The sequence below is a fragment of the Carassius carassius genome, chromosome 7, assembly GCF_963082965.1.
Source record: "Carassius carassius chromosome 7, fCarCar2.1, whole genome shotgun sequence".
Taxonomy (NCBI): domain Eukaryota; kingdom Metazoa; phylum Chordata; class Actinopteri; order Cypriniformes; family Cyprinidae; genus Carassius; species Carassius carassius.
Genome location: NC_081761.1, coordinates 37684037 through 37709796, shown reverse-complemented (window position 1 = coordinate 37709796; position 25760 = coordinate 37684037). Strand labels below are relative to the sequence as shown.

The window sequence follows — 25760 nt, the reverse complement described above, 5'->3', positions numbered from 1 at the left end:
TTCGCAGTAGATCTAAACACTCTCGCGCTCCTCTAGTGGCGCGGAGCATCATCACACTGAGATCACTCTAGAACAGCTGTGATGTAGGTGACAGCCCTACTAAACAAAACCCCTTTAAACCATCACAGAAAATGTTATTGCTTTCCACTACAAATACCATCACGAACCATCAACTTTTCACCATTACATAATGTTTTTTGTAGTGTGTTGTGGGACATATTCTAGTAGAGACCCACAGGAACCATTACAGTTTCCATTAAAACCAATACAAGTCCCATTTTAAACAGTAAAACCATTAAAAATTTTGTAATGTAATTTTTTCAGCAGGGAGAGCACACAGTCTGAATGTAAATTAAACTCAGCACAAAAACTAAACATCTAGAAAATGTCATCTGATGAAGTAATAACTTTTTGATGACATTCACTACACCAATACACTACAAACACCACTGTCCAGAAACACCACCAGAAACACGACATATAGTATTTAAAATGTGTAAGGGATAATACATGGTTACCTGTGAAATTAAACGATTGTACTGGATGACATGCACCACCCGACATGAACCGCACACACTTACTGTAGCATTTATCTAAAACAGGGGTGTCTAACTCAGTTCCTGAGGGCCACAGCCCAACCCTGCTCCAATTGTGCAATTTTAAATAAGCTATATATATATAGTTTATATTTTAAAGTAAAAAAAAAAGTTTAAAGTTTTATATTTTACCAAGTAGATGTTTCAGTGGATGATGCTGTTCTTGTTTTCTCATATTGTAAACGGTTCTTGTGTTTTATTAGATGAGTAATTTATTAGAGGAGTTTATTTATTAGATAAGTCAGAGCAGTTTGAGGAAAGAACATATCTGTGCATTAGACACTGGAATATCACACATCTTTATAGATATCTTCAAATGTAAGAATGGGTCAATGTAATGATTGCTTATCAAAGCTGTTTTGTGTTCAGAACTGAAAGAGAGAACAAAGAAACGGTGGAGAGATCACACATCAGGACAGATAGGCATCATTTCAAAAACATCTTTCCTCTCTTGCCCAAACCTGAAGCTCAGTGTTTTGCTCGCGATTTCCTCACATGGCCATACATTTCCATACAGTGACCTGCTGAGCGAAGTTTTGACAGCCAAAAATCTGATAGCATGCAAATATGTAATTTATTAATCCAATGTTGGATGAATGACGGGTGTTTGCATTGGTGTTGCTTGATGGAAATGTATGATTATGCAAATAAAAACATGAGCTGCTGGACAAATTTAACCTCCATAATTTACCGTATGTCACGTATCTGCTCCTGTCTCTCCTCTGACTGAAATAATTCAATGATGGGCTTAATTAGAAACTTGTCTTAAATGTTGTTTTATATTATTGTTTTTTAGAAATTATTAGATTGTGGACTTTCTTCTTTAAGCAACCATGTTTTATATGGATTTTCTGCAATCTGGAGCCAAAAACTCCACATAATAATCTTTAGTGTGTGTGCTTGTGATTTAGAGGAACACTTGTGAATATTTCATATGATGTTTTTATCTGTTGAGTTATATTTGTAATGTGACAGATGTAATGACTGAAAGTCTTTGAATGATACAGGTTTTCATCTTGATCTTGTGCTGCAGAGACGATCGTCTTCATACAGCTGAACTGTTTGTGATTTTAATAGTCTCTAATGGTAAACTGCTTTATGAATGTTGCTAATATATTAAACATTATATCAGTTATCATTTCATGAGAGACTCATTTTGCACAGAACAATCAGATTCCTTCCAGATCTAAATACAGTTGTTGTGAATACTGAGTAGATGAGGGCACTGTGTTACTTTCTGTTTCAGGAAACATCACATCATCACTTTTTCCCATGACTGTATGTGTGTACATCAGTGTCATTTGTGTTGTCTACAATCAGCACAAGTTATATTTTCAGTCTCTTTAACTTTGGGTGTATTTGTTAAAATTTTTTCGCTTAATGAGCAATTAGTGACAGATGCTCACACTATAACAATAGCAGTTTTTTATTTGCAATTTTCTTTGTACTTTTAAGTACTTATATTTATACTTAGTGCAAATAGTGGAAAATATCTGCACCTCAGTATTGTAGTACATTATACAACATTTATGCAATAATAACATATTCAAAGTATCATATGTATTAAAACAATAAAGCTATCCCTACCCCTACCTCATAAACACCTTTGAGGAAATTCATTTTAGTTTTTATTTTCAGAATATTTCTTTCATTTTATTTTCACAGAAAATGTAAACAGAAAAGGGAGAAGAGTGAGATCGGCAAAAGGCCAAATCAGTCAATCACTAGATTGTTCTTAATTTCATTTGATTGACATGAATGTTTGTTTTTGTATTTCTCTATGATCTGAGGATCGTTCTTCTGAGAACAAAAATACTTTTTAATATTTATTTATTTATTTAAATCAACCAATACATTTTGTGAGAAACAGGAAGAGTAGGTGGTGGAAAGACTGTCTCTATAATTAACACTCCAGGACTGTTTAACAGAGCAACTAAAGGCTTATTAATAGAAACGTGTGTAGTTTTGTGTTCTCCTGGTCCTCATGTGTTTCTGCTGGTGGTCTAACTGGGTGTGAGATTCACAAAAGAGTGTGTATGACACTAAGTGACAGATGAGCGCTAATTTATTCCTAAAATCAGTGGGAAATGATAGCTGATTAACAAGAGTGTAGATGCACCTAACTCTGATCATAAGCCTAAAACAGATATTTCCTGAAAAGTTACATCTCTATTCTGATTGGTTGTTTGGAATGTTGTTTCAGGATTAACAAGGATGTAGATCCTGGAACATGTTGTACTTGGTAAAATCACGCTTACCCTCTAATGTCCTTCAGTTAAATAAAGACAAAACAGAAGACACTGCAGTTTTATTTGGTTCAAACATACCATACATTACATAGATCAAAGTATTTTGTCATTATATCCACTGATGTCCTTTTGTAAATAGTTTTGTTCAAAAATGTCTTTGTATATGATTTATATGTATGTTATCTCAGCTGTCTTTTTTCTTTTGGTCTTCTATAACTTTTACATATTGTATTCCCTATTAGGTTTATGCGCGCTTCCTTATCTTTTTCAAGCCTTATAGTACAGTGTGTTTTCTAGCCACTAGGACAATTGGATAGTTGATGGATATTGAAAGTGACACATCCCTAGAGTCCCTACTGAATTCTACAGTATTTGTTCTTGGTATCCGGCAGGATAGCCACCTTTCCTGTAGTCAGATTCAGCACAGACTTCATTTCCCTCTTGAACCACTGCCTGGACCACTGATACTTCAGCATCATGAAATATAATATGATTCTTCAGCCTCAATCCATCAGTGACCCTCTGCATTCAGAAATACAACACAGAGAGAAACTGAAAATAACTATTCTGACATTGTAAATCTGTCTCAAAGTATACACACTGTAAAAAATTGTGCCGTTAAATAACTGTTTTTCTACAGTTTGTTTCCTGTAAATTAATTACAATTTATTACTGTTAAATTGTTTCAAGCTGTTTTTTCTTCATCTTAAATCTTTAACCCTTTAAACCCCACAACAAAATCACTTTTAATGTGTGCACACTACAGAGTGTTAGAGTAACACTGAATCAGTGAAGTTAATGAGATAATTCTGTGATTAATTGATGATTAAGTATGAGTGATGAACAGCTGCTATTAACAAACGGAATCACTGAAGAAAAGAGAAACACAAGAACTACTACAACTGACTTCAGACACAGCCTTAGATGAAATCAACTGAAATAAAATACATGAAATCTCTCAAGATCTGATTAAACAACCCCACAAACAGCATCACCAGCTCCACTTATTAATAACCAGACTGACTTTATTTCTGTCAGACGTCTACAGAAGATCTTATTGAGAGTTAAATAGGTTTAAGTGTTTTTTTTTCACTACCATGATGGAGATCAGTGTTTACTTTAGTTGGCCTCTTGAATGTGACTTTTCAACAATTAAGTTCTTTTTTTTTGCATGCTGTAACAATGCATCTTTGGAACTTGTTATAGCAAAAAAAAAAAGTCAACAGAAGAAAAAAAACATCTGGTATTGTTGTTCATAGATTGACAAGAACAAACACTATAATTTCTGATCCAATCCCATGTCCCTTCTCTTATTGACTATTGATACTACAGCAAAAGGAACACTGCTGAGCCTTAAGTGAAGACCGTTAATAAAATTTAATTCATAAAAAAACCATGGATGAGTTTTATCCTGTGCTGGTACCCAGCATGCATTGCATCATGAACCTTTTGATTGTCACCATTGTTGAGATTCATGTGCTGATTGTTGATGTCTCTCTTTGGGTGTCCACGCTGCCCAAAATATTTAAAACTCAAACTTTCATTAAATCAATATGTTCTGGTTCTGACATTACGGATCAATCTTACAAAATTGATGAAACAAAACAAAAAGTGTACTTGACTAACAAATTTCAACACCAAAATAATATTTGATTACTACAAGAACATTTTAAATCAGTCTAGTAGATCATGCCTGACAGAAATAGTCATAATCACTTGACCATCAAAGTTAACATTGCTGTAACAGATGTACCATAAAGATACACATATTGCAATGTACAAAATTTAAAGAACAAAAGTCAAGGTTAAGGAGCCCAACTAAAGCAAACACTGATCTCCACAATGGTGACGCTAAACGAAACTAACATTATCATCTAAATCTCTGTAATTCTCAATAAGATCTTTCGATCTCTGATCTCTGATCTGATAGAAATAAAGTCAGTCTGGTTAGTAATGAGTGAAGCTGGTAAAGCTGTTTGTTGATCGTTTAAATCTTCAGTTGATTTCATCTAAGGCTGTGGCTGAAGTCAGTTGTAGTTCATGTGTTTGTCTTGTTTCTCATTTCTTCAGTGATTCTACTCGTTAACAGCAGCTGTTGATCAGTGTCTGAATTCATTCATTAGTTTTCATTCTCTCTGTCAGGTGGACTATATTAGTAAACTCATGTAGGGAATAGTGAATGAGGGTGTAGGGTGTGATTTTAAACACAGCCGCTGAGTGTCGACTTTGAACGTTGTTAATTTACGATATATAGCAGCAGGCTACCTTCTCGAAAATGATGATATTACCCAGAATCCACTGTTTTAATGAAAAACAATATGTTACTGTTGAAATGTGGCCGTTTTTTTACAGCATATTTTTTAACAGTGCAAGTGTAAAAGAATCCTACCACATCAAAGCGGTCTTCTACATTTGTCGCAGTTTTCGTGATCTGAACTCTGGGCTCTTCAACAGCTCTCTGCAGGTCATAGCCAAAGAACAGATAATTCAGGATCACCTGAGATAAGAGACACAGGAGAGGGGAAAGGGGTTGTTAGATAGAAGTCAAATTCACAAAAAATATTGTTCATCTATTAAAACACACCTTTAGCCGCTTGTTCAGAACCCACTGGTGTTTTACAAGTTGAGAATAATAATTCAACAACAATAAAATGTCAATGTACTGATGGTGGGTAGTTCATGTTCTGTGATGTTGAGTAAGGCTTAAAATGTTCAACTCACTACTGTATTTTTTCCTACCTGAGCAACTGATGTGGTGATATTTGTCCCACCTTCACCTCCAACCACCATTTTGACCTGTCCACTGTGTTTGTCCAAGATGATTGTGGGACACATCGATGAAAGTGGCCTTTTACCTTTGTCAAAACAAATTGTATTTTACATGCAAAAATTCATATTTATATTAAGCAGTTTTGCTTGTACTTAATGTAACTGAAACATGAAAGTTTTTATTATAATTTTTCTTAATTATTATAATTATATATATATATATATATATATATATATATATATATATATATATATATATATATATATATATTTTTTTTTTTTTTTTTTTTTTTTTTTTACCTGGTTTAATTTGGTTGTTCTTGTTACATTCAGTTTCATTTGGCTTGGGTTTACAGAAATCATTCATTTGGTCATTGAAGATAATACCTGTTGAGTTTGACCTCACCTTAGAGCCAAAACTGTGAAAACACACACACACACACACACACAAAGATTCACACTCAAAAAATTAACTCTTTGAACGAACATAAAAAAATCATGGAAAGGATTTCCACATGATAAATTTTCTTTATTTCAGCATTATGCAATTATGTTATTCCAATTTAATGTAGTTACGTTTGGTCAACTTATTTTATAAAGGTGGATTCAACAGATTTACTATGGTTGGGCACAGCTTAATTTATTAGTGTCAGTCCAACTAATTTGCAATATTTTGGACAATGTTTTTAATAATTTAGTTCATTTTACAAAAGAAGTTTAAGTAAACTTAACAAACATTAGTAGAGTCAACAAACAACAATTGAGTTAATTGTACATAAACATTATTATTAATGATGACAAAAAACTTTAATATTGCCATATTGGGAACACCACCCCCTTTGATTAAGATTGTGAACAGCTGTTTGATACCACTATTCACATAGGCCTTTTTTTATTATAGTATATCATATATTTGAAATGCAACGTTACACTTCAAACTGTTCATTTATGTGTTTGTTTTGTTCTAAAATTAGTCAGAACAAATTCATCAAGTCTAAACAATTTGTTACTCATATCTAATGGTGCTACACTTCTGCAAGAGGGTGATGGAACAAAAATTACCCATAATACACTGCAAAATCCTCAGCCAATGAGATGCAAGTCTGTATTGGTTTTATTAATCTGTTACTTTTATGCAACAATGCTATGTTGACTGAACAAATAATTTTTAAGTAAAGCTGACAATACACACTTTTTTGTTGGATGAACTAGATTAAATCAAGTTCACATTGTTAAATTATTTTTTTAAGTAATCATAACATGAACAGATTAAGTAAAATTAGCAAAGGTGAAAGTAAATTTTTTTGAGTGCAGACAACAAGACTGAAAAGAAGAACTAAGCAACAGAGCTTTATAAAAAATTGACACTAAAAAAGTACATTAGCATTTCGTTTTTAAGTAAAAATAATTAAGCTGTTACAGGTAAAGTGTATTTTCTTTCTGAATATTACAGTTATTTACTTTGCAAAAAAAGGTATTCTGTTTCTCAAAGTTCGTGTAATGCATTATGAATTTCTTTCAGAACCACATGAAGAATTACACAGACTAAAACCTGCCTGTTTGTAAAGATTATATGGTTACAAAAAAAAAAAAAAAAACACACATCTCCTGGCTCCTGGTGTTTGTTTTTGCTTTAGATTTCATCGGTTAATTTGCAAGTTAATCTAAACGTGTCAAGTGGTGTCAAAATAGGTCATGATGGCGTGATAATAGAGGTGAAGAAGATACTAAATGTTAAGACATCAGCTGAATTGCGAGTCTTTTAATCAAAACAAATCCTTCAGGAGCCGTTACAAGAGCCTTTAAACACATTAATCTTAATAAATAAATAAAGTGCAGAATTGTTCTATTTTGGGTAAATCTTGTTTGCATTGTTTAATGTAAATATTGCTGAACACTAGGAAGCTTAAAGCAACTTGATTTTGTAGGTGATGTTAAAACCGCCAGCACCCCGACGCCCTCATCCTCAAAGCCACTCAACTCGCACATGTCAGTGATTATGAATAGATTAAATGAAACAGGACACATTTAATCTTGACAAACTATGTATCATTATAAAGACCTAAGCCTCAAGCATCGACGACAGATCGCTGTTTTTCAATGGAAAGCTTATAAAGGCTGTATTTGCTACATTTGTGTAAGCAGTACATATACAAACATGAACATTAGAAACGCTGTACATACCAGATCCGTCGTAATAACGAGTCATAAACACATCCACATTTACTGATTAAATAGTTTGTAGAAGCCTTCAATACAATTGGGGAATATATTTTCTTATATTTGGGGGGTGGGGGGTGTAGACATAGTCTCAGAAAAATATTTGCAGGAGTCTCATTTTTCATGATATTTTATTCAGATTTGAAATAGAAACTCATGAGACATGTGGCTTTCAACCCATTACTTTTCTAGATTGCTCCAGGACTCATTTCATGTATTTTTATATCATATAGAAAAATATTTAAGAGTGGTAAAACAAAATTCAAGGCACTTCAGTGTCTATAACTTTTAATATTTTTGAGCATTATCAAATCTGGTTGATAAAAAGTGAAGCCCAAAGGGTCTTCTTTCTAAAGACACCAAAATTATGTTTGTAACACACTGAAGTAGGAAACTGTTACAATTATAAGTTAGTTAGAGCACTTTCAGCTGTGAGTCCCATAATGGGGGGTGCTGGCTAACAGTTAAAACGTCTGTTTGGTTTTGTTAAAGGAGTCATATGTCGCTGCTAAAAATAATATTATTTTGTGTATTTGGTGTAATGAAATGTGCTAATGCAGTTTAAGATGAATAAAAATTTTACTCATCATGAATCGCAAATACTTTACATATGTAAACATACTTAAAGACTGAGTCAGAAAAGACGGCATTGTAGTCTTCTCTCCCAGGATCAGAAAACAGTCCTCAATAAAATGTGTTTCACGCATTTTAAATTGTTCTGGAACAGTGTTGTAAATACAACTTAACCACTGATTTCTAGTCATGTGCTCCTTTGGAAGACCAAAGTATTTTTGCTTTCACAAACAGCGTGACACACGGTGAAAGCTGATCCGATCACGGCAGAAAAGTTGATGTATTTACTTAACGACCAGCACGGATAAGCTTCAGACTTTACAAAGCGGATATCGATCTCTTTTGCAAGGCCAATCAAAGTTGTTTCACTTTCACAACCCAATACACAGCGTCCATATGACATGGCAGCAGCGGAAACAACAATACTACAATGAGAATAAAAGGTACACCGCCTTCTTTGCATGAACATTGTGGCGACGTTATGCAAATCTTCCACATAGTGAAGTAGAGATGTCGGGGCGTGTTAGAACTATCCGTTCCAGGGCGGAGTGGACAAGTATTAACTTGAATGAGCCATTTTGGGGGTGTGGTTTACTCTTAACTTTTATGAAGAATATCTCTTTGGATTTGAGACTTTACTTTGACAGATCTTCTTTATTCACCAATAGCTTGTAACACTCCAAAGAGAAAAGAAAACTTGAAATCACATCATGTGACACCTTTAAAATCTTGCCCTCCTCTGTCAGAGGATGCTTTTTGAAATGAGAACAAGAAAACTACATGAACGTGAGAAATGTGACTCTTTCAAATGTATTTCATGCAGTAATCTCACCATGTGAGCGTTTCAATGGTTAAAAAAGGGTAAAAAGAAAGTACTTTAAATAAACAGGGGTTTCATTCTCTGCTTTCTTATTTCATTAGTCATTTAATTTTAGATGAATCCCAGATAAAAATGCTCAAGGACAAGTCTTGTCTGTCTTCAGTGTAACAAGAGGCTCATTTGTCGATGAAATGCCACAAGAACCTGTTCAACTGGCTCTGATAATATCAAAAATGTTGGAAGAGAACTAGTCTGACAAATTAGCAGTTAGCAAAAGTATTATGAGTATTGCTTTTCAAATTATGCAACTATTCCCAGTATTAAGAAACTCTGATCTCCCTCTATGTCTTTAAACTTCTCTTACTAGTCATTGATACTGCTGGTGACCGCCACTGCACTTCCATCTTCTCCGATGATGGCCAGGTGAGATGTGCCACGATCATCATCTGGATAATTCCCTTCATTGTCATCGTATTTCACTTGTTTTATGTCATCGTTAATCTTACTCCTGATTCCGTTCGCAATGCTTTCTGATGTCATGTTTTTGACAAGCTGTAAAACACTCTGTGACAAAATGTATAAATATGGAACAGCAGTGCAGGAGCATTATCAGTAAATAAAGATTAATTTTCTATCTGCTTCTCACACAAAGCCATTGTATGGATTCAACACTTGGAATACACAGCACCACACATATTTATATCTATCATTTCTATGGTATAGTAAGTTATATCTTTGGCTCTGTATGCCTGAATTTGACAGAGTAGTATAGATGAGAGAGGAAACAATGAGGTCAGCAGAGGACCTTTAGTCTGGATTCGAGCTGGGATTGCGCTGTATATCAAAACACTGCCCACACAGCTATTGCTTTTGCAAATATTTTAAGGCCTAAAGAATCCATAAATAGAGTTGAACTCACCTCTTTAATGCTTTCATCTCTTGGGTCTCCCAGCTTACTTTTTTTCTCATCAGCAAAGCGAAACGCCTCTATTATACGATGATAGGTCAAAGTCTTATTCCTTACAGGGGACACACTGCTGCTTGACAAGTTGTAACCTGAGATTAAATGATTATTTATTTGAGATTAACCATAATGATAATTTTCACTCTCAGCTCTGCTCAAAAATGTTTTATTGCCATATTGCATTCCTTGTTGTTTTCCAAGTAGCCTGTATAAATGTGATCATAATTTTACATACACCTGCAAAATGTTAATAATTAAAATCATAATAATGGCTGAATTCTTCCCGTGGGCTCACCACCTACAGGAGGGACCGTAAGGGGCCGGTGCTTAGAGAATCGGGTGGCAGTCGAAGGCGGGGGCCTCGACAGCCCGATCCCTGGACACGGAAACTAGCTCTATGGATGTGGAACGTCACCTCACTGGCGGGGAAGGAGCCCGAGATTGTGTGTGAGGTTGAGAGGTTCCGACTAGTGATAGTCGGGCTCACCTCTACGCACAGCTTGGGCTCTGGAACCACACTCCTCGAGAGAGGATGGACTCTTCACCACTCTGGAGTTGCCTATGGTGAGAGGCGGCGGGCTGGTGTGGGTTTGCTTATAGCCCCCCAGCTTAGCTGCCATGTGTTGGAGTTTACCCCGGTGAACGAGAGGGTCGCTTCCCTGCGCCTTCGGGTCGGGGATAGGTCTCTCACTGTCGTTTGTGCCTACGGGCCGAACGGCAGTGCAGAGTACCAAGCCTTCTTGGAGTCTCTGGGAGGGGTGCTGGAAAGTGCTCCGACTGGGGACTCCGTCGTTTTACTTGGGGACTTCAACGTCCACGTGGGCAACGACAGTGACACCTGGAGGGGCGTGATTGGGAGGAAGGCCCCCCTGATCTGAACCCGAGCGGTGTTCAGTTATTGGACTTCTGTGCTAGTTACAGCTTGTCCATAACGAACACCATGTTCAAGCATAAGGGTGTCCATCAGTAAACGGGCACCAGGACACCTTAGGCCGTAGGTCGATGATCGACTTTGTGGTCGTTTCATCCGACCTCCGGCCGTATGTCTTGGACACTCGGGTGAAGAGAGGGGCGGAGCTGTCAACTGATCACCACCTGGTGGTGAGTTGGATCCGATGGCGGGGGAGGAAGCTGGACAGACTCGGCAGACCCAAACGTACTGTGAGGGTCTGCTGGAAACGTTTGGCCGAGTCTCCTGTCAGAGAGATCTTCAACTCCCACCTCCAGCAGAGCTTCGACCGGATCCCGAGGGAGGCTGGAGATATTGAGTCCGAGTGGACCATGTTCTCCACCTCCATTGTTGAAGCGGCCGCTTGGAGCTGTGGCCGTAAGGTCTCCGGTGCCTGTTGAGGCGGCAATCCCCGAACCCGGTGGTGGACACCGGAAGTAAGGGATGCCGTCAAGCTGAAGAAGGAGTCCTATCGGGCCTGGTTGGCTTGTGGGACTCTTGAGGCAGCTGACAGGTAACGGCAGGCCAAGCGGACTGCAGCCTGGGTGGTTGTGGAGGCAAAAACTCGGGCCTGGGAGGAGTTCGGTGAGGCCATGGAGAAGGACTATCGGTCGGCCTCGAAGAGATACTGGCAAACCGTCCGGCGCCTCAGGAGAGGGAAGCAGTGCCCTACCAATGCTGTTTACAGTAGAGGTGGGGAGCTGTTGACCTCAACTGGGGATGTCATTGGACGTTGGAAGGAATACTTCGAGGATCTCCTCAAACCCGTGGTCACGTCTTCCATTGAGGAAGCAGAGGCTGAGGACTCAGATGTGGACTCGTCCATCACCCAAGCTGAAGTCACCGAGGTAGTCAAGAAACTCCTCGGTGGCAAGGCATCGGGGGTGGATGAGATCCGCCCTGAGTACCTCAAGTCTCTGGATGTTGTGGGGCTGTCTTGGCTGACACGCCTCTGCAGCATCGCGTGGCAGTCGGGGACGGTGCCTCTGGGATGGCAGACCGGGGTGGTGGTCCCTCTTTTTAAGAAGGGGGACCGGAGGGTGTGTTCCAACTACAGGGGGATCACACTTCTCAGCCTCCCTGGGAAAGTCTATGCCAGGGTACTGGAGAGGAGAATCTGGACGATAGTAGAACCTCGGATTCAGGAGGAACAGTGTGGTTTTCGTCCAGGCCGTGGAACACTGGACCAGCTCTATACCCTCTACAGGGTGCTGGAGGGTTCATGGGAGTTTGCCCAACCAGTCCACATGTGCTTTGTGGATTTGGAGAAGGCATTCGACTGTGTCCCTCGCAGCGGCCTGCGGAGGGTGCTCCAGGAGTATGGGGTCCGGGGCCCTTTGCTAAGGGCTATCCGGTCCCTATACAACCGGAGCAGGAGCTTGGTTCGTATTGCCAGCAGTAAGTCAGACTTGTTCCCGGTGCGTGTTGGACTCCGGCAGGGCTGCCCTTTGTCGCCGGTTCTGTTCATGATTTTTATGGACAGAATTTCTAGGGGGTCAGGTTTGGTGACAACACGATTTCGTCTCTGCTCTTTGCGGATGATGTTGTCGTGTTGGCCTCATCAAGCCAGGACCTTCAGCATGCACTGGGACGGTTTGCAGCCGAGTGTGAAGCGGCAGGGATGAGAATCAGCACCTCCAAATCCGAGGCCATGGTCCTCAGTCGGAAAAGGGTGGCTTGCCCACTTCAGGTTGGTGGAGAGTTCCTGCCTCAAGTGGAGGAGTTTAAGTATCTTGGGGTCTTGTTCACGAGTGAGGGAAGGATAGAACGGGAGATTGACAGACGGATCGGTGCAGCTTCTGCAGTAATGCGGTCGATGTACCGGTCTGTCGTGGTGAAGAAAGAGCTGAGCCGCAAGGCGAAGCTCTCGATTTACCGGTCAATCTACGTTCCTACTCTCACCTATGGTCATGAGCTTTGGGTCATGACCAAAAGGACAGGATCCCGGATAAAGGCGGCCGAAATGAGCTTTCTCCGCAGGGTGGCTGGGCGATCCCTTAGAGATCCCTTAGAGCTCAGTCACCCGGGAGGAGCTCAGAGTAGAGCCGCTGCTCCTCCACATCGAGAGGGGTCAGCTGAGGTGGCTAGGGCATCTGTTCCGGATGCCTCCTGGACACCTTCCCGGGAAGGTGTTCCGGGCACGTCCCACTGGGAGGAGACCCCGGGGAAGACCTAGGACACGCTGGAGAGACTATGTTTCCCGGCTGGCCTGGGAACGCCTCGGTGTCCCCCCAGAAGAGCTGGAGGAAGTGTCTAGGGAGAGGGAAGTCTGGGGTTCTCTGCTTAGACTGCTGCCCCCGCGACCCGGCCCCGGATAAGCGGAAGAAGATGGATGGATGGATAATGGCTGAATTATTCCATGTGTATGGAAGAGACGGGGAGCACAACAGTTAAATTCTGCTTAGGGCACCCGTTTGACTAGCAGCCCTGTAGATATTCACTGACCTTTGAGTATGTTGAGTATCAGAGCGAGCACAGGTCCACCGAATGGAGCATCAGGAGCATGAAACATGTAATTCCCCACAGGGAAGTTTAATGCAGACTCGTTCAGCACTGCCGTGTAATTCATTAGGTCCTCACATGTTATGATCCCTCCTGTGTTATGAGATACAAGGATTCAGACAGATTGGTATGCTTTGATAAAATTAACTCACTAGACCCTTATATATGAAAAGAGTCAATTTTAGCATTAAATAACCTGCAGCCTTGATTTCATCCACTATACTCTGAGTCAATGACCCATTGTAAAAGGCACTTATTCCATAGTTCGCTATCTTCTCATAGGTCTGAGCTAGTTTGGGAAATGATATGTAATCATTTTCCTTCAAGATGATGGAGTTTGATTTGCAAAACACTTCACTGGAAAAAAGAAAGACGAGAATAGAAACAAGATGATGCTATGTACATGAAAAGGCTGCTGCTTTAGGGACCCCAGTGTAAACAGTGACAGTGTAGCATTATAATCAGATCTGCCTTGTAGGATATTTGTTGTGTTCATCTGTGGACAAAACAGCTGCCAATGAAGTTTATAATAATAATAATAATAATAATAATAATAATAATAATAATAATAATAAAATATAATAATAATAATTTTAATAATGGATAATAATAATGGAGTTTACCCCGGTGAACGAGAGGGTCGCTTCCCTGCGCCTTCGGGTCGGGGATAGGTCTCTCACTGTCGTTTGTGCCTACGGGCCGAACGGCAATGCAGAGTACCCAGCCTTCTTGGAGTCTCTGGGAGGGGTGCTGGAAAGTGCTTCGACTGGGGACTCCGTCGTTTTACTGGGGGACTTCAACGCCCACGTGGGCAACGACAGTGACACCTGGAGGGGCGTGATCGAGAGGAACGGCCCCCCTGATCTGAACCCGAGCGGTGTTCAGTTATTGGACTTCTGTGCTAGTTACAGCTTGTCCATAACGAACACCATGTTCAAGCATAAGGGTGTCCATCAGTACACGTGGCACCAGGACACCCTAGGCCGTAGGTCGATGATTGACTTTGTGGTCGTTTCATCCGACCTCCGGCCGTATGTCTTGGACACTCGGGTGAAGAGAGGGGCGGAGCTGTCAACCGACCACCACCTGGTGGTGAGTTGGATCCGATGGCGGGGGAGGAAGCTGGACAGACTCGGCAGACCCAAACGTACTGTGAGGGTCTGCTGGGAACGTTTGGCCGAGTCTCCTGTCAGAGAGATCTTCAACTCCCACCTCCGGCAGAGCTTCGACCGGATCCCGAGGGAGGCTGGAGATATTGAGTCCGAGTGGACCATGTTCTCCACCTCCATTGTCGAAGCGGCCGCTCGGAGCTGTGGCCGTAAGGTTTCCGGTGCCTGTCGAGGCGGCAATCCCCGAACCCGGTGGTGGACACCGGAAGTAAGGGATGCCGTCAAGCTGAAGAAGGAGTCCTATCGGGCCTGGTTGGCTTGTGGGACTCTTGAGGCAGCTGACAGGTACCGGCAGGCCAAGCGGACTACAGCCCGGGTGGTTGTGGAGGCAAAAACTCGGGCCTGGGAGGAGTTCGGTGAGGCCATGGAGAAGGACTATCGGTCAGCCTCAAAGAGATTCTGGCAAACTGTCCGGCGCCTCAGGAGAGGGAAGCAGTGCCCTACCAACGCTGTTTACAGTAGAGGTGGGGAGCTGTTGACCTCAACTGGGGATGTCGTTGGACGGTGGAAGGAATACTTCGAGGATCTCCTCAATCCCGCTGTCACGTCTTCCGTTGAGGAAGCAGAGGCTGAGGGCTCAGATGTGGACTCGTCCCTAACCCAAGCTGAAGTCACCGAGGTAGTCAAGAAACTCCTCGGTGGCAAGGCACCGGGGGTGGATGAGATCCACCCTGAGTACCTCAAGTCTCTGGATGTTGTGGGGCTGTCTTGGCTGACACGCCTCTGCAGCATCACGTGGCAGTCGGGGACGGTGCCTCTGGGATGGCAGACCGGGGTGGTGGTCCCTCTTTTTAAGAAGGGGGACCGGAGGGTGTGTTCCAACTACAGGGGGATCACACTTCTCAGCCTCCCTGGGAAAGTCTATGCCAGGGTACTGGAGAGGAGAATCCGGCCGATAGTAGAACCTCGGATTCAGGAGGAACAGTGTGGTTTTCGTCCAGGCCGTGGAACACTGGACCAGCTCTATACCCTCTACAGGGTGCTGGAGGGTTCATGGGAGTATGCCCAACCAGTCCACATGTGCTTTGTGGATTTGGAGAAGGCATTCGACTGTGTCCCTCGCGGCGGCCTGTGGAGGGTTCTCCGGGAGTATGGGGTCCGGGGCCCTTTGCTAAGGGCTATCCGGTCCCTGTACGAACGGAGCAGGAGCTTGGTTCGTATTGCCAGCTGTAAGTCAGACTTGTTCCCGGTGCGTGTTGGACTCCGGCAGGGCTGCCCTTTGTCGCCGGTTCTGTTCATGATTTTTATGGACAGAATTTCTAGGCGCAGCCAGGGGCCGGAGGGGTCAGGTTTGGTGACAACACGATTTCGTCTCTGCTCTTTGCGGATGATGTTGTCGTGTTGGCCTCATCAGGCCAGGACCTTCAGCATGCACTGGGACGGTTTGCAGCCGAGTGTGAAGCGGCTGGGATGAGAATCAGCACCTCCAAATCCGAGGCCATGGTCCTCAGTCGGAAAAGGGTGGCTTGCCCACTTCAGGTTGGTGGAGAGTTCCTGCCTCAAGTGGAGGAGTTTAAGTATCTTGGGGTCTTGTTCACGAGTGAGGGAAGGATGGAACGGGAGATTGACAGACGGATCGGTGCAGCTTCTGCAGTAATGCGGTCGATGTACCGGTCTGTCGTGGTGAAGAAAGAGCTGAGCCGCAAGGCAAAGCTCTCGATTTACCGGTCAATCTACGTTCCTACTCTCACCTATGGTCATGAGCTTTGGGTCATGACCGAAAGGACAAGATCCCGGATACAGGCGGCCGAAATGTGCTTTCTCCGCAGGGTGGCTGGGCGATCCCTTAGAGATAGGGTGAGAAGCTCAGTCACCCGGGAGGAGCTCAGAGTAGAGCCGCTGCTCCTCCACATCGAGAGGGGTCAGCTGAGGTGGCTCGGGCATCTGTTCCGGATGCCTCCTGGACGCCTTCCCGGGAAGGTGTTCCGGGCACATCCCACTGGGAGGAGACCCCGGGGGAGACCTAGGACACGCTGGAGAGACTATGTCTCCCGGCTGGCCTGGGAACGCCTCGGTGTCCCCCCAGAAGAGCTGGAGGAAGTGTCTAGGGAGAGGGAAGTCTGGGGTTCTCTGCTTAGACTGCTGCCCCCGCGACCCGGCCCCGGATAAGCGGTAGAAGATGGATGGATGGAATAATAATAAGAAGAAATCCTAGTTCACTACTTAAGAAGTCACTTATCCTTACCACAATGCTGCATTATTCAGGATATCTTTCTCATTCTCTTTGATGGCTTTGGCCAAGGCCTTTCCAATATTAAATCCATTGCGTGCCAGCTTTATACTGGGCTGAAACAGCTCGCTCCAATTCAGTTTCCCATATCTTTCATGTGCTAGCTTATAACCATACAGTTCTCCTGTTACAGCTATAAACAATCATGCTATTCATTACAAAACAGAGAGGAGTGATCTAGTTATTCAGGGGTTAAAAATAGCACAAAAAAAAAAAAAGAATCATAAGAGAAATTTAGTTTGCTGTTTTTTTAGCAACATGTGCTTAATGAATCTTTTCAGTGTTGTAAAATCATAATGGTCACTGGAGTTTGGAAAATGTTCATCATTGGTGGTTTACCTGGTTTTTTCTCTGTCCCGTTGCCAAACATGTTCTCTGAAGCACTCATTGGAGCAGTTTCTCGGGCATTAATCGTTTCCACCGTTCCTGAGGGTGAAAACATGAACTTTTAATTTTCATTGAAGTGATGGAGGTTTAATGGTCATAGCCATCACTCTGATTTCTGAATTAAAATTCTTGTCAAAGGATCACAGTTCTTATGTGGATCTGAACTATAACCTCCCCCAAATCAGAGGGAAATAAAAGGTTGACAAAGAAGTTCAAGCCTGTAACCATAGCATTAACTCAAACTCTGAAATCTGAATGACCAACATGGAGGCTGATGCAGGAACCTGGTCAAGGTGTGGTTTGCTGATGAAAAAAAAAGCTATATACTCTGTTAAGTGTGTCACCATAATTGCACTGTAAAAATACAGTTTATATATATATATATATATATATATATATATATACATATATATATATATATATATATATATATATATGTATGTATTAAATCCAATAAAATATATTATAAAATATAATATATATATAATATATATAATAATATATAATATATATAATATATATATAATATATATAAAATATATATTAAATCCAATAAAATATATTAAATAATAATAATAATTTAACGTTTTCTTAATTCTTAATTTTTCCGGTTATTTGACTGACTATGTGTGTTATTGACAAAACATTTGTTTTTACTTTAGAATAAAGGCAATTGTCATGATTTTTATCTGCAAAAGTAGAATGTTAACATGAGATGTATACATAGGCAGAAACCCATCTGAGGGTTGTCCCCCCCCTAAATATAATTAAAGTATGTGTATTGTAAATAATATAATGATATATAGTTAAACTAATTGTGTAAGTACCCACTGTGCAAAGTTACGTCCAGTGGACGTCTTTTTATGTCTTTGCAGACGTTGAAAGGACGTCCACTGAGGAGCCAGAATGAAAGTTTTTATGATTTCTTTTTTTGACGTCTTCTGTACGTCCGATTTAGACGTTCACAGAATCTCCTTACAAGGTTAAAAACTAGTCCAAAAGTGGTCATTGGAAATATTTTCAACATCATTTAAGGTTCATTTAGACATCATTTATACTGTTTCTGGAAGCTGGACAGACTCGGCAGACCCAAACGTACTGTGAGGGTCTGCTGGGAACGTTTGGCCGAGTCTCCTGTCAGAGAGATCTTCAACTCCCACCTCCGGCAGAGCTTCGACCGGATCCCAAGGGAGGCTGGAGATATTGAGTCCGAGTGGACCATGTTCTCCACCTCCATTGTCGAAGCGGCCGCTCGGAGCTGTGGCCGTAAGGTTTCCGGTGCCTGTCGAGGCGGCAATCCCCGAACCCGGTGGTGGACACCGGAAGTAAGGGATGCCGTCAAGCTGAAGAAGGAGTCCTATCGGGCCTGGTTGGCTTGTGGGACTCTTGAGGCAGCTGACAGGTACCGGCAGGCCAAGCGGACTACAGCCCGGGTGGTTGTGGAGGCAAAAACTCGGGCCTAGGAGGAGTTCGGTGAGGCCATGGAGAAGGACTATCGGTCAGCCTCAAAGAGATTCTGGCAAACCGTCCGGCGCCTCAGGAGAGGGAAGCAGTGCCCTACCAACGCTGTTTACAGTAGAGGTGGGGAGCTGTTGACCTCAACTGGGGATGTCGTTGGACGGTGGAAGGAATACTTCGAGGATCTCCTCAATCCCGCTGTCACGTCTTCCGTTGAGGAAGCAGAGGCTGAGGGCTCAGATGTGGACTCGTCCATAACCCAAGCTGAAGTCACCGAGGTAGTCAAGAAACTCCTCGGTGGCAAGGCACCGGGGGTGGATGAGATCCGCCCTGAGTACCTCAAGTCTCTGGATGTTGTGGGGCTGTCTTGGCTGACACGCCTCTGCAGCATCGCGTGGCAGTCGGGGACGGTGCCTCTGGGATGGCAGACCGGGGTGGTGGTCCCTCTTTTTAAGAAGGGGGACCGGAGGGTGTGTTCCAACTACAGGGGGATCACACTTCTCAGCCTCCCTGGGAAAGTCTATGCCAGGGTACTGGAGAGGAGAATCCGGCCGATAGTAGAACCTCGGATTCAGGAGGAACAGTGTGGTTTTCGTCCAGGCCGTGGAACACTGGACCAGCTCTATACCCTCTACAGGGTGCTGGAGGGTTCATGGGAGTATGCCCAACCAGTCCACATGTGCTTTGTGGATTTGGAGAAGGCATTCGACTGTGTCCCTCGCGGCGGCCTGTGGAGGGTTCTCCGGGAGTATGGGGTCCGGGGCCCTTTGCTAAGGGCTATCCGGTCCCTGTACGAACGGAGCAGGAGCTTGGTTCGTATTGCCAGCTGTAAGTCAGACTTGTTCCCGGTGCGTGTTGGACTCCGGCAGGGCTGCCCTTTGTCGCCGGTTCTGTTCATGATTTTTATGGACAGAATTTCTAGGCGCAGCCAGGGGCCGGAGGGGGTCAGGTTTGGTGACAACACGATTTCGTCTCTGCTCTTTGCGGATGATGTTGTCGTGTTGGCCTCATCAGGCCAGGACCTTCAGCATGCACTGGGACGGTTTGCAGCCGAGTGTGAAGCGGCTGGGATGAGAATCAGCACCTCCAAATCCGAGGCCATGGTCCTCAGTCGGAAAAGGGTGGCTTGCCCACTTCAGGTTGGTGGAGAGTTCCTGCCTCAAGTGGAGGAGTTTAAGTATCTTGGGGTCTTGTTCACGAGTGAGGGAAGGATGGAACGGGAGATTGACAGACGGATCGGTGCAGCTTCTGCAGTAATGCGGTCGATGTACCGGTCTGTCGTGGTGAAGAAAGAGCTGAGCCGCAAGGCGAAGCTCTCGATTTACCGGTCAATCTACGTTCCTACTCTCACCTATGGTCATGAGCTTTGGGTCATGACCGAAAGGACAAGATCCCGGATACAGGCGGCCGAAATGTGCTTTCTCCGCAGGGTGGCTGGGCGATCCCTTAGAGATAGGGTGAGAAGCTCAGTCACCCGGGAGGAGCTCAGAGTAGAGCCGCTGCTCCTCCACATCGAGAGGGGTCAGCTGAGGTGGCTCGGGCATCTGTTCCGGATGCCTCCTGGACGCCTTCCCGGGAAGGTGTTCCGGGCACATCCCACTGGGAGGAGACCCCGGGGGAGACCTAGGACACGCTGGAGAGACTATGTCTCCCGGCTGGCCTGGGAACGCCTCGGTGTCCCCCCAGAAGAGCTGGAGGAAGTGTCTAGGGAGAGGGAAGTCTGGGGTTCTCTGCTTAGACTGCTGCCCCCGCGACCCGGCCCCGGATAAGCGGTAGAAGATGGATGGATGGAATAATAATAAGAAGAAATCCTAGTTCACTACTTAAGAAATCACTTATCCTTACCACAATGCTGCATTATTCAGGATATCTTTCTCATTCTCTTTGATGGCTTTGGCCAAGGCCTTTCCAATATTAAATCCATTGCGTGCCAGCTTTATACTGGGCTGAAACAGCTCGCTCCAATTCAGTTTCCCATATCTTTCATGTGCTAGCTTATAACCATACAGTTCTCCTGTTACAGCTATAAACAATCATGCTATTCATTACAAAACAGAGAGGAGTGATCTAGTTATTCAGGGGTTAAAAATAGCAAAAAAAAAAAAAAAAGAATCATAAGAGAAATTTAGTTTGCTGTTTTTTTAGCAACATGTGCTTAATGAATCTTTTCAGTGTTGTAAAATCATAATGGTCACTGGAGTTTGGAAAATGTTCATCATTGGTGGTTTACCTGGTTTTTTCTCTGTCCCGTTGCCAAACATGTTCTCTGAAGCACTCATTGGAGCAGTTTCTCGGGCATTAATCGTTTCCACCGTTCCTGAGGGTGAAAACATGAACTTTTAATTTTCATTGAAGTGATGGAGGTTTAATGGTCATAGCCATCACTCTGATTTCTGAATTAAAATTCTTGTCAAAGGATCACAGTTCTTATGTGGATCTGAACTATAACCTCCCCCAAATCAGAGGGAAATAAAAGGTTGACAAAGAAGTTCAAGCCTGTAACCATAGCATTAACTCAAACTCTGAAATCTGAATGACCAACATGGAGGCTGATGCAGGAACCTGGTCAAGGTGTGGTTTGCTGATGAAAAAAAAAAGCTATATACTCTGTTAAGTGTGTCACCATAATTGCACTGTAAAAATACAGTTTATATATATATATATATATATATATATATATATATATATACATATATATATATATATATATATATGTATGTATTAAATCCAATAAAATATATTATAAAATATATTATATATATAATATATATAATAATATATAATATATATAATATATATATATAATATATATAAAATATATATTAAATCCAATAAAATATATTAAATAATAATAATAATTTAACGTTTTCTTAATTCTTAATTTTTCCGGTTATTTGACTGACTATGTGTGTTATTGACAAAACATTTGTTTTTACTTTAGAATAAAGGCAATTGTCATGATTTTTATCTGCAAAAGTAGAATGTTAACATGAGATGTATACATAGGCAGAAACCCATCTGAGGGTTGCCCCCCCCCTAAATATAATTAAAGTATGTGTATTGTAAATAATATAATGATATATAGTTAAACTAATTGTGTAAGTACCCACTGTGCAAAGTTACGTCCAGTGGACGTCTTTTTATGTCTTTGCAGACGTTGAAAGGACGTCCACTGAGGAGCCAGAATGAAAGTTTTTATGATTTCTTTTTTTGACGTCTTCTGTACGTCCGATTTAGACGTTCACAGAATCTCCTTACAAGGTTAAAAACTAGTTCAAAAGTGGTCAGTGGAAATATTTCAACATCATTTAAGGTTCATTTAGACATCATTTATACTGTTTCTGGACCAAATCAACACTCTCAGGATGCATTAGATTTAGACTCATGTTATTTCAATGTAATTTCCAGACATTGTGTTTGTCTTAAAATCAAGAAAATAAAATAATCTTTATGAAATAATGAAATAACTGATGATTGAGCATGTGGTAAAATCATCTGCAAATCAAAGACATTAAATCTCTGAAGATCTCAGCAGAGGAAGATCAAACATCTCCACAAACATGGAATCATTAGATTGACTTTATTTCTGTCAGACATCTAGAGAAGCTCTTATTGAGAATTAGCAGAGGTTTAAATGTTGATATTTGATTCATTTGAAGTCTTGTGGTGGACAGTGTTTGGTTTAGTTGGGTCTTGGTCCTCATACTTCTTCTTCACGAGCCAAACAAACTTAAGTCTAATCATCTTTTGGCAAAGTTTACATTCGTGTTAACCGTCGAGTTTGTACATCATCTGCTCCTGAAAGAACGCCGCGGAAGCTGCGCCGACAGAAAATTTGAACTTGTTTTATTACTCACCAAAATCGAAGTCCCTGAATCGTGTGATCTAAGCTACAAAGCTTTGTTTTCTTGGAATTAATTTCAGTAATCTAAATTCTACAAACACAGGAAATATTGTTTTCCTGATCAGAAGATTAATATTTTTTGGAGTTTGTAAGAAGGGTATTTGTATTGATATTTGTTAAGGAAGTCTAGCATCCAGTTCGCCGGATGAACAGATTGTCTAGATAACTTACATTAATTCTAGTAAAGGTTACCTTTAAATGATTAAATATTCCCTCTTTGGGTAATTTAATATTTAGCAATAAGCACATCATATTCATAGACTCATGAATATTCACGTCATTTGAGTTAATTATTCCCCAGAAAGTGTTCCCCTTTCAGGCTTGAACTGATGGTAAAACTAAGGACATTATTACCTGTCTTTACATATATTTTGAAAGATGATGCTCATGGTTATGGAAAGGTACATACAGTGTATATGTGCATATGCATGTGTTTGTGAATGTTTTGACAAATTCATGTGCTCCACTGCACACTAAACAAGCAAAAGCCACATGAGAGTAGTGTTTTACATTTTCCACATCTGAGTGTAGTTTGGCGTGTATGTGGCTAATTATTTTATGTTTGTGTGTAGAGTTAATATGCAAAAATAAAATTTTTAGAAGAGTTAAAATAGTTTTGAAAAGAACTTCTCTCAAAACTCCTGTACCTGTTGATGCATTATAAATGGTGAAAACCACCTCTCCTCCAATGCCCATACTTTGATCATTAACCAGACTCAAACACAGCAGAGTGGCGATAGCAGCATCAACTACTGAACCTTTATGTGTCTTCAAGATGTCCCTGCAAACACAAAAAGCGCTGTGCTAATTTAGGTGAAACACAATGAGTCCATATGAGTAATGTAAACTCTAGGGTTGCAAAAGTCTCATCAATCATACAAGTAATCTCTCCCAGAAACATAAATGTGGCTCTTTGCATTCGTACCTCCCGATCTCAGAGCAAGTCCCGGCATCTGCAGCAACTACTGCTTTAGTGTAACACTTCTCAGAGGATGGTACAGTGGCTGTTAAGGTTGGTGTTACAGTGGGTTTTAGAGTGAGTGTTAGAATGAATGCCAGAGAAAGACCCACAATCAAAATAATCCCCAATGTAACCAACAGATATCTGAAAGCAAACAACCAGAGTACAGTTTGACATAGCTAATATAAATGCTTATCTCTTTCTATTATAAACAAGACAAACCTGTCTGAATTAGTACATTTTGAATTTATGGGAATTTTCTTTGTTATTATTATTATTATTATTAGGCTGTAATCTACTGTATTTTACAGCAATTAGCGTGATTTTAATGGCATTTTTTTTTTTGTCAATAGGAAGAAGATTTACCTTCCAACATGACAATGACCCAAAGCACGCAGCAAAACTGAGCATACAGTGGTTGAAGTAGAAGGCGAATGGCTCAAACTAGGAACTAGGACTTAACCCCCCACTGAAAATCTGTGAAATGACTTAAAGACTGCAGTCCTTTTTAGTGAATCTGTTTTTTTTTCTTCCTCTCTCTCTCTCTGACATGTTGGTGTTATTTATTTCACTTGTAAACCCTTACCAAAAAGTAGTATACTTCAAGTTTAATTTATTAAGTGTAATCAGAACTGACAGTTTCCTCTTTTGTCTTTCAACGTTGAAGCATTGTGAGGATATATATTTTTTTTTACTTCAGTTCAGTAATAGCTGAGTGTCAGTCAACGATCCAAAGATAAAGACTATTTCATGATGTTCAGTCACCATGAGTTATAAGCAGAAAAAATATAAGATCATCTGTTACTGCAAGGTTTGATTCAGCAATGGACACATGTTTGTTGCGAAAACAATTTTGCAATTGTTTTGAATCAAATTGCTTTGAATTAGTAAAAGGGTCTAGAGACTACCTAAAGCAAACCTTGACCACAATTATGGTCGCATAGTGTTTTTTTTCAGTTGAAGGCTGTGGCTAAATTCAGTTGTAGTTCTTGTGTTTCTCTTTACTTCAGTGATGTTGATTGTTAACAGCAGATGTTCATCACTAATGCACAATCATCATTTAATTAGACACTTAATCATCTCATTAACTTTAACCCTTTGAGGACTTGGATATGACTTGAAGACTTGCTTGTGACTTGAAACTCCCACCTCTGGCACCCTCTACCATAAAACAATGAAAACATGGATTCTAGAAGCACAAGTATAGCTCAAATATAATTTAAATACAATTCTCTTTTTGTAGAAACAGATGTTTCAAGATATCAGTGGCTGGACTGATATAATCTGTGGAAACAAAATGAATGGTGCATTGTTTAAAATTATCCTGATCCCAAAATTACATATTTAATGGACAGACATAGAGAAATATTTTATTTGATAAGGATAATTGTCACCATTTTTCATAAAATCAAGCAAATGTAACAAGCCCCATATATTAGAACAATACATTATTAACTGAAAAGCATTGCATACCATCCATTAACAAGGAAGTGGTATATTGTACAGAAGTTATTTACAAATTATTGTTAAATATCAAAAGTCCCTAATTCTACAGTAGTTTGTGTGGATTAGGAGAACATAAGAAAATGATATAAATAATAATAATAATAATAATAATGATAATAATAAAGTAATAATAATAATAATAATTTAACATCAGATAAGTGAGCTATTCACCCCAAAGTGAATATATACACACCTTGCCGTCTGTGAATACAAAGTCTTTTTTTATGTAGCAGCTGATAGCTGATCTTCCTGGTGTCTTTATATCCAAAGTGATATTTTATTTAAAGCTTTGCAGCAATCCACATGGAGCAGCAAAAAATAAGAGGGCCTGCATCGACTTCTACATGTGTGATGAGATCCTAAACTCCACAGGCTATGTATTTTGTAAGGTATTGCTGTGAATAACAGAAATACTCCCCAGACCGGTTTATATAGTCTGAACCAGTGAGAAGCACCCAGCTGCAGCCTGCAGGTCAAGGCGGGGTTGCACCTGGGGTGGGGTT

The 25760-nt window shown here is 41.2% G+C and overlaps 1 pseudogene; it reads right to left on the bottom strand.

Moving 5' to 3' along the window:
• Window positions 1–2890: 2890 nt before the first annotated feature.
• Window positions 2891–24919, bottom strand: LOC132144287 (glutathione hydrolase 1 proenzyme-like; annotated as a pseudogene).
• Window positions 24920–25760: the final 841 nt, after the last annotated feature.